Raw genomic sequence first — 16023 nt, 5'->3', positions numbered from 1 at the left:
GAAGTTCGCGTTTGTAACCAGAATTACAAAATAGTGCAACTATCCCTAGTAAACTATCCCTTTAAAATACGTGTCCACGTACAGTATGAATTCCCCTATCTTATTCAGTCTCTGAGAACCAGACTATGTAAATGAGTATATAAACAAATTTACTAATTTGTTTATGAATTTACTCATTAAAGTCTGAAATAGGTAAGCCAGACTGATATTGAGACTGACCCAAGTGTCAAAATTGAGACCACAGAGAGAGGGAGAGTCCTTGAGCGAAACAGCTTCCTACAACGTGTTGACAATCCCATCATCCATCACAGATTTAGTCTGCTACAAAAAGCTTGTTTGGACCAATTAAGCATGCTAATTGATCTTATTAAATAATAAAAGGTAATGGATGACTGGAATCGGCCTGTAGACAGGGGAAATGATGCTTAGGCTTGAACCGACAGTGTTTACTTACTGCAGCCCTTTCACCGCTTGCATTTTGTAAAATACAGTATACTAAATATATACATTCCACTGAAGTCATACAGTTGAACTTAGACACATTATAGAGTAATGCATGTAGTCTAGTGGTTAATGATCTGTGCCGTTAACCTAAAGATTGTTAGTTCAAAGCATTTAATGAGATGATCTCCATTGTGCCCTTGAACAAGACACCTTAAGGAATAGTTAATCCCAAAAGGTTCATTCTCTCATCTTTTACACCAGTGATGCCATTTCAAACTTGTATGACTTTATTATTTATAGCTATTGGAGCATTATAAATAGTTCCTTGTGCAAATTACTATGTGAACATTTTGCATGGTAAAATTATATTTCTAGCTATTAGAGGCATCTGTTACAAGTCACGATTATATTTTATAATAAATACTATCAAGAAAATCCACATTAGATTTTTTTTCCCCTTTAATATTAGTGCAAAGATGTACTGCAAAAACAACTCCTGTAAAAAAAAAAAAATCTAATACATCTTTAAAATAAATTTACTTGAGAAGCTACACTGCATATGATATTTAGGCTTTTTCAGAGCATGTATTTTTAATATAAGTGTATTTTGTTTTACTGTACTGGCAGATTTTTTCCAAGTTTTCACTTGTTTGTAATCAAAAACAATTTAAAAAAATCTGCCACTGCTGAAGAAGTAACCCAAATATTTAGATTACTTTACTGACCATGAGAAATCTAACGGAATCCTTTACAAATCGCATTTTACAGAAAATATTCAGTAATCTTTAGTGGAATCAATTTTAAAATGAACCCTGCCAGCTGGTTATTCAAGAACAATCTTTAACTAGATCATTTAATGAAATAATGTGCAATAATTAAATAACTGCAGTGGGACAATAAAGACATAAGAAAATACACCTATATACCTTATAATATATTTTGTTGTTGGAATAATTCTCTAAAATTTAAACAATCACACTTATTTTTTCTCAGGCAGAGAGAAAAAACTGATGATATTAAAATGTCATGTATCCACAAGTACAGATTGCTTCAAAAGTGGGGTGCAGAGTTAAAATGCTCTATAATGGAAATTGTCCCATGAAAATAGTATTTAGCTTTTTTTGACAACTAAGAGAATGTTGAATAAATGTCATAAATCTTGTTTGTTTGTGACAGAAACAATTTAGTGTGTTAAAATTGCCCCTGGTCTGCCCTAGTAGAGATAAGCTTGACTGCAAATACTTGGTGTTGTAGCTCAAAGCACCACAGTGGAAACTTGTTGGGCTGTCTTAGGGTCAAATCTATAAAAATGTAATTACAGTACCAGTGCTGATCTTGGGTGTGTGTGTGTGTGTGTGTGTGTGTGTGTGTGTGTGTGTGTGTGTGTGTGTGCATATTATATCCATATGAATAAGATATTTTGAAAAGTGTGAGCTGATACAGCTGATTTATGTTGTTTTACTGAGGAGCTGTAATGAGCTTTAAAAATGAGTACGAGCCATCTGAGGGTTAAACTAACCATGTAAAGTGTATGAAACAAGTGCAACATATTAGTTTGGCATAGTCCGTGATTGACTGTACTACATTGAACCCTAGAGGTTCTGGACGAGCTAATGTTGCAGAAGAAATGGGAGGTTTCTGAATACATTATCTTACAAATATAGCAGTGTATGAATGTGTTTTGCTATATGTGTGTTGCACATCGTCTGCCATGCTCTGCCACATCCCTGCTACTTATCAAAGAGCCTTCATCACCATGGAGATGAAAGCAATTACGCATGCACTAGACCGTCATTACAAGGCTGCACCATAATACTTTAAGCAGTGGGTTTGGGAGCAGGTAGTAGGTCCTAGAGGGTGGAGGCATCTTCCATCATCACTGCTGACATGTCACCTTATATATAACCGCAAAGGGACATAATTTACTTTTCTGTGCAGTGCATGTCCAGCAAATATTAATTTTAATGACTTCCGGTATATTAACAGGTTGCAGATGTCACATGTTTAAGCATTGTAGTTTATGCTGAATTTTACATGAATTTTTATAGAATTCGGCATTGAGCCTATTTGATGCAAGTTACACATGCCAACTGTGTCCCAAGAACGCACGGTGCTCCCCTCCAAGGCCTATTGGATGACGTCGTCACTGACCTCCAAGTCCTACAGCGCCGCTGGACAGGCTGCTTATGCCTTGCATGCCAAGTCCCTCAAAGACCTGCACTTGATTAGTCCTGAACCCGACGTGTTGCAGGAACTGCGCTAAGTGACTGACCTTGCCGCCAGGGCCACGAAGGTCACACCACGGACACTCGGGCAGGCGATGACCACCCTCGTGGTTCAGGAATGACACCTGTTGCTGAACCTGGTCGAGATGCGGGATGTGGATAAGGCACGCTTCCTCAACGCCCCATCTCCCAGTTCGGCCTCTTTGGCGACAACGTAGAGGACTTCACCCAGCAGTTCTCAGCGGTGAAGAAACAGACGGATGCATTTCTCACATCATGCCCTGCCGCACCACTAGCATAGGCCGTGCTGCGTCTGCTCGCCGAGGGTGTCCTTCTGAGGCTTCCAGAAAACACGCAGCTCTGCCTCAACCTGGGCCCAGCTCTCAGCCCCAGCGTCGAGCGCCCCGCAGGAAGCGCATGCCCCCATCTCTCAAACATCCTCCAGGACCCGGAAGGCTCCGAAACGTTCCTGAGACAGATGACCCAGAGATCGAGATGTTTTCTCCGGATCTGGTAAGCAGACCATTCTGTCCCCCGGTGGATGGCCGGGAGGAGAATCCTTAGTTCAATTTGTTTTCTTTGCCACACCCCCTTCGGGCTGCGGTACCCACATTCTCAATAAAAGAGCAATTTTCTCTTTCTTTGGGTCACCTGGCCTGCAAATGCTGTTCTCACGGCATCCCGGTGCCACACCTCAACAGTCCTCCGGACTCTGCCTCTGGACCCACAACTGCTGTCCCCCGGCCGGCCGGTTATGACAAGTCCAGAGGACTCCTACATGGGACCTCCTCTTCAGTCACTAACCCGCCCCCAGCCAGGTGTGTGGAGCAAGGTAGGGCCTCGGGAAGCGCTTTTGCCTCCGTACGCCACATTGCCTGCTCCTCCTGGCTGCGACGCCCCACCGGGTACATCAAAAACGATCGTCCCCTTAGTGGCTTTCACTCGGACCATCCGACTCGGCTACGTGATTCAGTTCGCCTGTCTCCTGCCTCGTTTCGGCGTTATTTGCTCCACCTCGGTGAACGGCGAAGACACCAACACCCTGCGTGTGGAGATTGTGACCCTTCTACTCAAAGACGCGATAGAGCCTGTCCCTCCAGCCGAGACGAAGAAGGGTTTCTACAGCCCTTACTTCATCGTACCCAAGAAAGGCAGCGGTGTACGACCGATCTTGGACTTGCAAGTTTTCAACCGGGCTCTGCACAAACCCCCGTTCAAAAGGCTCATGCAAAGACACATCTTAACTTGTGTCCGGCATCAAGATTGGTTCGCAGAGGTAGACCTGAAGGACGCGTACTTCCATGTATCTATCTTGCCTCGACACCGACCCGTCCTACGGTTCGTATTCGACGGCCAGGTGTATCAGTACAAGGTCCTCTCCTTCGGCATGTCCTTGTCCCCTCACGTCTCCACGTGCTTTGCAGAGGCAGCCCTTGCCCGATAAGGGTAGTGGTTATCCGCATACTCAACTACCTCGACAACTGGCTCATCCTGGCCCACTATGCTCAGTTTCAATGCTCAGGCACCTCAGCCGCCTAGTGCTTCAGGTCAACTGAGAAAAGAGCAAGCTCGCCCCGGTTCAGAGCAACTCTTTTCTTGGCATGGAGTTAGACTCAGTCTCAATGATCAACGAGCATGCGCAGTCAGTGCTGAAATGCCTCACCTTATTCAAGCCAGGCAAGGTGGTTCATCTAAAACATTTCCAGAGGCTCCTGGGGCATATGGCATCCTCCTTGGCAGTCATGCTGCTGGGGTTGATGCATAATAGACCACTTCAGCACTGGCTCCAGACTCGAGTCCCGAGATGGGCATGGTGCCACAGTATGCTCTGTATGTTTATCACCCCTGCCTGCCGCTAGACTTTCAAACCCTTGACAGACCTCTGTTTTCTACGGACAGGAGTCCCCTTACAGCAGGTGTCCAGATGTGTCCTGGTCACCACAGATGCCTCCAAACTGGGTTTGTCCGAGCCAGTAGAACTCGGTAACGCGGAAACAACTGACCAGGTGTACCGCTTGCATCTAGCGCCTTTCCCCTCCACTGAGGTGATCACGTGCGCTCTTATCCCAGGAGACCCCACTAACTAACCCTGGATGACTCCTCCCTAGCCCTCTGGTCTGCGAATTCAGTGGAGGAATATCCCGACCAGACCCACTACGGGTACTGAAACTACTCTGTACTGGAATAGGTGCTCCACAGGACAGGCCTCTGTTTGGATTAATTCCACTGTGTGTATTTTCCGCCGTACAGTCCCCTTACAAGCAGACCCGTGCTTCCCTTGGGCAGTCCCCACTGCCCCCCGGTCACCATGTTGTAGCAACTCATCCCTCTCAGCAGGTAGGATCTACCACCGTGCCATTTTCCACATGTGGCCTGAAAACCCATGTGATGTATTTCACCACTCTTTACCTCCCCTAACCTGGGCAGGTGTGGTCTTCTTGGGGTCTTTTCCCCCTGAAAGAATAGGGGTTGGAAGAGAACACCTTCCCTGATGCGTGCGATAGCCTTAAGATGACCCCAGCTGCTTTAAATCTATGCGAGAAACATAGAGAGAGAAAAGGCGTGACTTGCTCCCATGCTTGGCACATCGCCTTATTCCCCCTTTTGGGGTGCCAGGAACCAGAAGGTTATGACAATTTTTATGGGGTGTTGGGGAAGGGTAAGTGCAGTCTGATGCGGCCTGTTGCTTTGGCATGCAACTGCCTGCCTGCACCTGCGTCAGCAGCGCACGTACACGGTCCAGCACATGGCATGATTAAATAAGGACCCCTATTGTCACTTCTTCGACGCAACGTTGAAGTGAGCGACAGATGTGGAATGTCTAGGTTACTAGTGTAACCTCCATTCCCTGATGAAGGGAACGACACGTTGTGTCCTCCCGGCCACGATGCTGAACCGGGCCACTGTTATGGCCGAACCTCATTCTTGGCTCCTCAGGGCAAAAACCTGTATGGACACTTATTTCCCTGCCTTTTTACCCGTATGTCCGGGGCGGGACATGCAAATTCTGTCTGCCAATTTCTCATTGGCCTTTTCTCAAGTTCAGTTCATGGGCAATGGGTGGGGCCGAATGCCAGAAGACTTGATGCCATATAGAGGTAAACAGCTGTTCATATACTCTTACTCTGGCAGTGTGATTGGTCAGATTATATGACTTGCTCCTCCTGAACCTTGTTAAATGAAACTCCATTTAATATATAAGGTTTCATGAAAAACCAATAAACAATATAAATATGTTTATACAAATATTAAAAATAAATGCTATACATATATATATATATATATATATATATATATATATATATATATATATATATATATATTTATAACATTTATTTTTTATATTTGTTTCTGCTAGTTAATAAAAATACAAATGTTCATTATTTGTTAATGTTTGATCATAGTGAATTATCTATTGTTAACATATGCAACTTTTACATTTACATTTATGCATTTGGCAGACGCTTTTATCCAAAGCAACTTACAGTGCACTTATTACAGGGACAATCCCCCCAGAGCAACCTGGAGTTAAGTGCCTTGCTCAAGGACACAATGGTGGTGGCCGTGGGGTTAGAACCAGCAACCATCTGATTAACAGCCCTGTGCTTTAGCCACTACGCCACCACCACTCCACTCCGCCACTATCGCACGCACCACCACTAACTTTTGATTTATAAAATGTATTACTATGTGCTGAAATTAACATTAACCAAGATTAATAAATGCTGTAAAAGTATTGTTCACTGTTAGTTCATTTGAACTAATGTTGTTAACTAATATCAACAAATGGAACCATCTTGGAATGTTTTAATGAACACATATTTAAAAGATGCAGGTTTTTATTGTTGGAAAGTACAGTAAGTAAATGGAATGTTTTAAAGGCATCATGAAATAGAGAATCATATTTTCCTTGATATTTAGACATAAAAGAGGTAACTGTACTATAAAAACATACTGTAAGATTCAGAACTCAAAACTAAATCTAAAAAGAGCTTTTACCACCCTGCTGAAACATCTCGTTTTTAAATCTGTGTGTTTGTGACATCACGAGACATTGCTCATTTGCATGTACATTGCCCACAACATGCATCATCATCATCATGAGTGTACTATTAAGTAGAGAATGGCTAGTTACTGCTGAAGGGTGAAGATGTTGAGTTTCAGATGTTATTATGTGCACAGATGTGGGGAAACTGCAACGAGGGATCCCACCGTTAGGAATAAATGGCTTAAGTTTATTTAGAACAACTTGCCTGATCACTGCAATGTGTGATTTCTTGTTTGTTCCACAAATTTGAGTAAAAAAGTAAAAGTAAAAAAAAACGTCAAGTTTCAGAAATACACGTAGAGACACTCGCGTTCTCTTTCGTTCATTGAGGCGTCTATGTTTTTTTTAGCGCAGGTTTCACAAAGATTCAACGCTTCCAGATTCTTCCAGATTGTTCTACACCAAGCCAAGTTTCAGTTCTTGATAAATGGTAAGGTAATTTTTTCCTCTTGTGCTCGTGTGCCTGAGGGGCCGCCTTGCTTTGGTAAAACGGTGTGTTTACAGTTACAATAGTGTTACAAATGTTGCATATGCTTCTAACGTAATTTATACCTTATTACAACTTGCTAGGAGAATGAATTATAAATATAATTAGCGATTTCGTGTTCTGTCTTAAAATAGTTCAGACAGAGAATGGTCGGGGTGCATTTAAAGGCAGAGCAGAGCTCTATCACTAAGTAACCTCTGATTAGGACACCAACACCAAGAGTATCATTATTACGCTGTTGCTTATCAAATCAATACATAAGTGGATAAATCATATTTGTTTGAGTTAAATAATTGTTTATGTGTGAAGAAAGCAGAGTAAAATTAAATATATTACGGTGTAGTAACATACTAATATACACGGCGGGGGCGTGGATACTATTTTTCTGATGAAATTACGTTAGATATGGAAGCGTACAGCGAAACGGCAGCTTCTCCTAAACCTACAACTTCTGAGAAGTTAACTTTTTCTAAACCAGTTTTGATGGTCAGAAATTTGATAAACTGCAAATAAGTTTTACCTAAAAAGTCACATGGAATGTAAGTTGTGGGCAGTAGAAAGGTACAGATCAGAGAGGTCCATATTTTCATATGGAAATATGATTCATGTTTCCCTACAGCAAAGAAATTTCAGCATTGTGTAAGCTCTAGAATATTGTTTTTTTATGCAGGTGTTGTAAAGGCAGGCTCAGTGGAGGGATTAATCCCCTCCCACCTCCCCTCTTTCTCTCTAACTGCTGTCTTTCTGGTGCTATCAAGGGCAGTCCTGACCTGCAGAGACTCGCCAGACAGACAGATGAACTATCAAAGACACCTTCTTTCTCTCTGTATGTCTGGCAAACAGATCCAGGGATTCCAATGTGTCAGACAGGGTAACAACACAGGCTGTGTCTGAAAGCCGAAAAATGCTGCATTTGAATGCAGTATATAGAGGAATTAAGGCTACAAGGCATGTCCGAAACCAATGTTTACGCACGCACCCGTCTTATAAGTAGTGATGGGCAATATCATTTATTTAAGTTTAGAATCGATATTTTAATGTAAGGATATAATAGAATAGAAAGAATAAAACAATTATGGATTAAGGAACAGTTGAAAGAAATACATTATTTTGTAAACATCGTTTTTCAATGTATTTCTACTGGAAAATTATGCATTGTAGTCACTAAATATTGGCTTGATTAACTCATTTGATTCTTTTTTTTTTTAGATCATTAGACAACCATGCCATTTACAGTAAGAATTTTTTGTTAGTTTTTTTTTTATATAAAAGAATGAAAATATCTTTGTAGTAATTGACATTATGGTTTAAATGCTGTTGATTGACTTGTATTGAACCTGAAACATTGTTACGATGATTTGGAAGCCAATTTAAAACCAGTCTTCAAACACAAAACATTCTCTGTTAAGTCATTGACTGACTGGGCAATGAGACAAGGCAACTGCCTTTTGGTTTTCAGATGTAACCACAGAGTAGCTCCATACAAACCTGCCTAGAACAAAGAAACAAAACAGCATGAGACGTACAAAGAGCGCATGAGACATGAAAACAGACACAAACAAACACCTGAGCACACCTGGGATGACTCAATATCAACTTGGCCAGGATTCAGGAGGTGAGCTCATGCCCCCTGCCCCACATCTCCCTCTGTTTTTCCTCTTTTCCCTTTGTTGTTTTTCCTAGAACTCTCACCAGCAGCAGCAGCAGCAGGGAGGGGCGGGATTTAGACAGGCCCTGCCCACAGCTCACCTGCTTCAACACACAAACAACATGACTTAATGTGCTTGTGTATGTGTTTATGTTAGTGAGTTATGGGAACACAGGTGGGAACATTATCTCACACATTTGGAAAACACATGCTCATAGACATGATCATTCAGGTTTGTATGAGTTGGCCAAATCATATGAAATATTATGACTTGGGTCATATGAATTCATACAACTTTTGCAACAGCCAATTAGGTGACTCTCTCTCGTCTCCTTCTAAAATGCGACATTATTTTCTGCTGTCATCATAAACATACTCTTTACACTTCAACCTTACAGACTCTACTCTATGGTTAGGTTAAGATATGGGGTTTGGGTTAGGACATACGATTAATAAGCATGTACACGTCTGACAAGCAGAACTTTCACATTACACATCCGGGTATCTGCACATCTAGAATTCATACTAATGAACTTGTAAGATTTCATACGATTGATTTAGCCAACTCTGAAAAATCTGTATGACTTCTCATTGGGCAAAACAGGTCGTTTACACATAAAACAACACTGAAACAAACATTGAATGATGAATGTATAAATTGCTGGAGCCCAAAAAGACGGTGAAGATATCTAGCTGCTAGACATCTGAAATCAATCAGGCTGATAAGGGAGTGTCCATGAGTCACAAATTCTCATGAAATTCTTTGTCAACTTACAACCTCATGTGTTTTTCATACATTGTTAGGGGTTGTGGCTCATCAGAGTGTCAAAACATGTTGATTGTCAAGGAGCTTACTGGTAAATCTTTGAGAAAATATGTGGGAATTAACCAATTCTCACTCACAAACTCTATTTCAAGGTCTCTATTTCCTGTTGGCTCCTTGCTCAGACAAGTCATGGAATGTGGCTTCTCTCTTCTGCATCTGCTTCCTTCTCTGCTGCTTGTGTCCTGCATTAATCCTGCATAATTACCTATTAATGACAGACCATTATTATAAAGTGTTTAAAGTTTAAGCTTGGTCACAGTATGTGGCTCTTTCCCAGGCTTGGGAGGAATGTTTCCCATTCTGGGGGCTAAGTTCAGAATCCGACCTCTCTCACACACCCAAACCAGCGCGCAAACAACAATGGATGATCCACATCCACCCATTCATAAAACCAATTATAGGTACATCCATTGCCTCAATCCAAAGCCACTTACCTTTAAAAGGTGTACATTTTATCGCCTGGCTTCATCAAAACAATTCATGGAATTGTAATCTAGACAAAATTGGAATACCTTTCATTCACAAAGTTCTACACATTCCTCACCCATTGCATGTTCATTTATGAATTTTATACTTTTATTTTATAAAAATACTTTCAGCTACCAATAAGTGTCTAGGTCTCTTAGTTCATTTTACCATTAAAGCTCTGTCAACAGCATTTGTAGCATAGTGTTGATTTCCACAAAAATACTTTTTTGACCCTAAATAAAAAAAAAAAAAGAAAGAAAATAAGTGTGCAACAAATGCTGTTGATTGAGCTTACTGTAAATTGTATTGAAATCAGAATGTTCCTTTAATAGGTTAAATTCCACTATTAATTTGATTTCCTTTATATACTGATTTCCCATATCCCTATGGCAATTATCAAAATATTGCTCTGTTTATTTAATCATCCGGACCAGATAAAGCAATGTTGGGTCAACCAATGGTGTGAGATTGAGGTGAGACTCTCTGGGTGGGACGGTGGGTGTTGTGGAAACTTGAATGAAAACATTCTTCTTTTTTATTTCATTATATTTGGTGATGTTAGCGGTGCAGAGATTACTCATTTTACTTTTAAACCCACTCATACTATAGATTCCTAAAAGCTGTTTAGAAAATGTGGAAATTGTCCTGGCCTTATCATGAGTCAGTAAATTTGTTTGCAGTCTGATACTTCCTTAAACAACAACAACAACAACAACATTCACATAGTTCCTGACACTTTATTCATTATTTGTCTTTTTGTACATTTGATTAATGTTGTTATGAGATCTCTGAGATAATGGCCTGATAAAACCAAATAAATTGTGTTGTTTACTTCATTCTGAAGGTGGTTGTGCAACTTTCATAGAGGAGGAAATTGCTTTCACTTTCTTTCTCTCTCTTTCCCTGTGTGTTCTGCAATATCTCATGGTGGGGTGGATAAAAACAAGACAAACATGACGTAATAAGTACTAATTAATGGGTGTGTTTGTATGTGTGCATGTGCTTGCCTGCCCATTTGTGAATGTATGGGAATATTTCTTCTAGAGAACTATGCTGTTTGACTGTGTATCTCCCCTCATTACCCCTTTTGTCCAAAGCTTTGACATCTCTCCGCACCTTAGCTCCACTTCATCACTCGCTTTAGGCTGCATCCACACTAATACGTTTTCGTTTAAAAAGCATCTTTTTCTCTAAGTTTTGGCCTTCCATTCACACTGAGACGGTGGTTTTGTCCAGAGAAAACTGAACTATTCAAAAACACTCTCCCAAGTTACATTTGAAAGCACAGTCTTCCAATAGTAGTGTGATGTAGGGCTCACAGTTTAGGAGCAGGTTTGTTATTAGCAATAATGAATAATTATAATAGATAATTATGAATGATTAAAATCAATAGAACATTGATTAGAATCAACGTTAGCTTTTTAATCCTTTAAATCAACAATCATCAAATTCAATAGAATATTAATTATTATCAAAGATAACAATGAATTATTAAAATTAATTAAACATTGATTAGACTTAACACTAGCTTATTGATCCTTAAAATTCAACAATCATCAAAGATAATTGTCAATTATCAAAATCAATAGAATATTAATTAGGATTAATGTTGACGGGGCACCATCCTGGAATCAGGGACTAATAACAAGACAGTATAACAGTCTCAATATTAGATTGTTCGCTTAGGAAAATTGATGTCCGTAGATCATTAAGATTAAAAAGGGAACAACGAAGGGTTGAATTCAAGCACTGGCATCCCCTGCCAGCCTTTGACACATTTGTATGCAAAACAAACCAAAACACTTCTATTTTAATTATAATGCAATGCAGTCAATAAACTTCCAACATTCAATTACAAACTAAACATTGACGTGATTAGATATGGTAACCAAAATAAGCCTATAACACATGAGAGGACGGTATGTGTGTGTGTGTGTGTGTGTGTGTGTGTGTGTGTGTGTGTGGAGTGACGAGCATGTAATGGCGAACGTGACTCTCGAGGAGAGTACGTCACATGATATTTCCGGCCAGAGAGTATGGCCGCCAATGTGGGTGGAGAGAAGCCGGTTAATGGGGTCTGCCCGTTTACAGCGTGTCTCCGCTTGCCCGATAACCTGGGGACAAAGCTGAGCTTTATCACAAAGTTATCTACTAGCAAATGTTTGTGAGAGGTCACACGCATGCGCGTGCAGCGTGTGTGTGTGGTTAGTACGACAGACAGAGAGAGAGAATTAAGTGGCGGTGCTAAAGCCGGTTTCGCGATCGTGGGAGAGAAGGCAACTGTTAGTTTATCACTCAGAGACGTGGTGAATGGCTCGTAACCCGTCCCACGACGTCTGGTCCTTTAATGGATAAACACAGTGTGCCGGTCTCATCCGCGATGGCGTAAATACACAACAGTTCAACGTGGTTGGATTACAACACAGCAAACTCTCTTTTTGATAACAGTTTGTTACATCAATAGCTTGAGTATTATTAGCAACAATGAGCGGACTCGGCGGTTCGTAAACTGTACACACAATAAACTTCATCCACAAGAATAACACACCTAAATATCCTATCTCTTCCCAGACATTAACCTCTTACTTGGATCATGTGGGGACGCATGTAGAACGTGTGTTCATCCGTCGTTTGACTCTGACTCGGTTTCTCGAGGCTCGGGTTATGACGGGAGGCCGTTCCCTCGCTCTGTCGGCGGGCGGTATGGCTGCTGATTCTCGGCGGGCTGGCGGAGAAATCAGAGACGTTGAAGAGGGAAGGGTATTCTTCTTTCTTCACTTCTGCAGGCAAAGGGATGAAGATTGCTCGACGGTCTGCTTCGGATCCATTACAGTGTTCGGTGGAACACAGAGTAATCCCAACTCATCCAGCGAGATAGAGATTGTAGGGCCGCAGTTTCAAGTTGCACGTTACTTCCTTGTGCAACGAGGCAACATCTTAGAGCAGCGATGAGCTACGTCTACGTACGGCACGCAAAGTCACTGGAAGCAAGGTACAGACGATTTTCGAGGTATTTCTACTCCTGATGACATCATATTTGAGGTTTTTGAGATTTGAGAGTTCAATCCTTTGGAATTTCTCACAGTTGTAAAGTGAGAAAGGCTTCTTGGGATTTGTAGTCGGTTTTGTACTCCCTTTTTCGGGTATTTAAGGAGATGCGTGCATCACTCATTCAAATATATGCTGTTTAGCCGATAGAGAGTTCCGGCCATGTCAGTCACAAGGTATGGAAGAGTGGACACAGGCAAGCTGCTGCGCTCCTCGCAGTGAGCGCTCCTTGCAGTGAGTGCTCAACCATGTCATGACCTTCCAGCGAGTTTAGGTAAGGCATCTCCCTAGTCCCGTTAAGGTGGGGAGGCACTTAAGTAAGGAGGCTTCATCGGTGGCCTTTCCTGATATTTGCTTTTAAGCAATTTCCAGCTGAGCACCTTCTAGAATAATGCTGGGAAGTGCTCTTCCCTCTCCAGGAGGGATGGTACTATGGAGACCACATCTTACCGGAGGGGGATTAACATGTGACGAATACCTCACATGGACTTACCAACAGAGAAGTTCACATATGGAATGATACCACCGGGAGGACCCTATCTACAGAGAGGGTATACAGCATCAGTTGTCAAAGCAGAGCGAGGCTCTAATGAGGGGAAACACAGGGTTCACCAGAGGGGAAACCTGAACAGTGGAAATGCGTCACAAGGGATTACATAGGGGGGAATCACCAGGTATGGAGCACTGAGCCCAATTACATGGGCTCACCTGAAAAGTGGCGTCATTCCTCCGTCGATCCCGTCACCTAACAGTGCTTAAGATTTAAAGAGGTGTCCAGGGTTCACCAGTTTCGGGGAACTGTTTCGGATAAAATCCCCTTTGAAAAAGGGGAAAAGCTTAATGCAAGTGGTACACCCATCCGGCTGCCCGGCCTACCTGCTGTTACCTCGTAACACCTGGGATGAAACCGGTTCTATGTGTAGGTTGTAAAACCTCACAAAGCTATTGGATGTAGCCCAACCCACATCTCTGTATATGTCTGCTAGAGAGGCCCCCCCTTGCCAGTGCCCAGGAGGATGCAATACCTCTAGTGGAGTACGCCCGAACTCCCAAAGGGCACGGCAGGTCTTGTGACTGGTAAGCCAAGTAAATGGAATCCTCAATCCAATGGGCCAGCCTCTGTTTGGAGACAGCTTTCCCCCTCTGCTGCCCTCCAAAGCAGACAAAGAGCTGCTCCGAGCATCTGAAGCTCTGCATGCGGTCTATATAGATGTGCAGGGTGCAAACCTGACATAGCAACAACAAGGGCGGGTCTTCCTTTTCTGAAGGGAGTGCCTGCAGGTTCACCATCTGATCCTGAAAGGGAGTAGTGGGAACTTTGGGCACGTAACCAGTACGGAGTCTCAAAATCACATGAGAGTGTGCCGGCCCGAACTCCAGGCATTTGTTGGTGACAGAGAGCGCCTTTAGGTCCCACAACCTCTTGATGGATGAGCGCCAGGAGGGCCATATTCAGTGACAAAGTGCTGAGTTCTGCCTGCTCCGGGGACTCAAAGGGGGCACTCTGTAGGGCAGGTAGGACCACAGAGAGATCCCAAGATGGAAACAGGCATGGTCTAGGTGGATTCAACCTGAGGAACCTGGTGATCAGGTTGTGCTTCCATGAGGGTCTCCATCCAGTGTATTGTGATACGCTGCTCAAGCAGCTATGTACACCTTCAGGGTAGAGGTAGACAGCCAACTCTCTAGCCCTTTCTGTTGGAAAGACAGCACAGACCCGGCCCCGCACCTCTGTGGGTCTTCCCCACGAGAAGAAAACCAGTTCACGAAGAGATGCCACTTCAAGGTATACAGCCACTTCGTGGAGGGGGCTCTGGCCTGAGTGATCGAATTTACCATCACTGGCGGAAGATACGCTAGGTCTTCCATGTCCCATCCAGGAGCCAGAAATGGAGATTCCAGAGGTCTGGCCGTGGGTGCCGGAGCATGCCCAACCCCTGAGTGAGAAGGTCCAGCCTCAGGGGAATGCACCAGGGAGGGGTTACTGCCAGGATCATCAGGTCTGATAACCACAACCGGTTGGGTGAACAGGACTTGCTGCCCATCTTCCCTGACTTTGCATGAGATATTAAATCTGAACTGAGGTGGACTGACTGCATCGCTCGATAGCTCCTTGTATAGTAGAACAAGCGTGCTGGGAATGGGAGGTCTGCAGGGGTTGAGCTGGCAGAAGAACTCCCATGTCTTTATCCAGATAGCCTGCGGTGCTCGCCGACCCGCCACCTGAGTATCAGCTCAATACAGACCGGGCTGGGAAGCAGCCGCAGTGGCTCCCTGCTTCACGAAGAAAATCTTGCAATGAGAACATGACCCTTCCACGAAAGCTGCCTCGGCATGCTGGTGCCCCAAGCACTCTAGACCGGAAGGGAGAGATAACGGCCACATCCAGTAGCACAAAGGCGAAAGGCCATATTTAAAAAGATGGCAATTGTTTGTTAGAGATCTTTTAGAAGAAAATATACTCTTTAGAATATACTATTTTGGCACCTGCAGTCTCAGCTGCCGAAGTGCCTCGACCGTGCAAGGGTGACTACTGATATGTGCTGTAAATCCAGCAGCGTAAGCAATCTGAACGAGTGATGCACACCATATCCTTTTATACCCGTATGTCTGGGGCAGAGAGTGGCATGCAAATTCGACTAGCCAATTCTCATTGGCCTTTTCTATTTTAAGAAAATGTGATTGGGGCTCTAAAATTTAACCCCTAGTGTCACTACATAGACACAACGTTGAGTGATTTACAGACAGGGAACAACTGATGTACTGTATTAAAGTTTGCTCATTTATGATTTTTCATTCTTATGGGGAAAGAATCTTAAAGAGTGCTTA

Source organism: Xyrauchen texanus, chromosome 14, assembly GCF_025860055.1.
Source record: "Xyrauchen texanus isolate HMW12.3.18 chromosome 14, RBS_HiC_50CHRs, whole genome shotgun sequence".
Taxonomy (NCBI): domain Eukaryota; kingdom Metazoa; phylum Chordata; class Actinopteri; order Cypriniformes; family Catostomidae; genus Xyrauchen; species Xyrauchen texanus.
Note: the sequence above shows the minus strand (reverse complement) of the source record.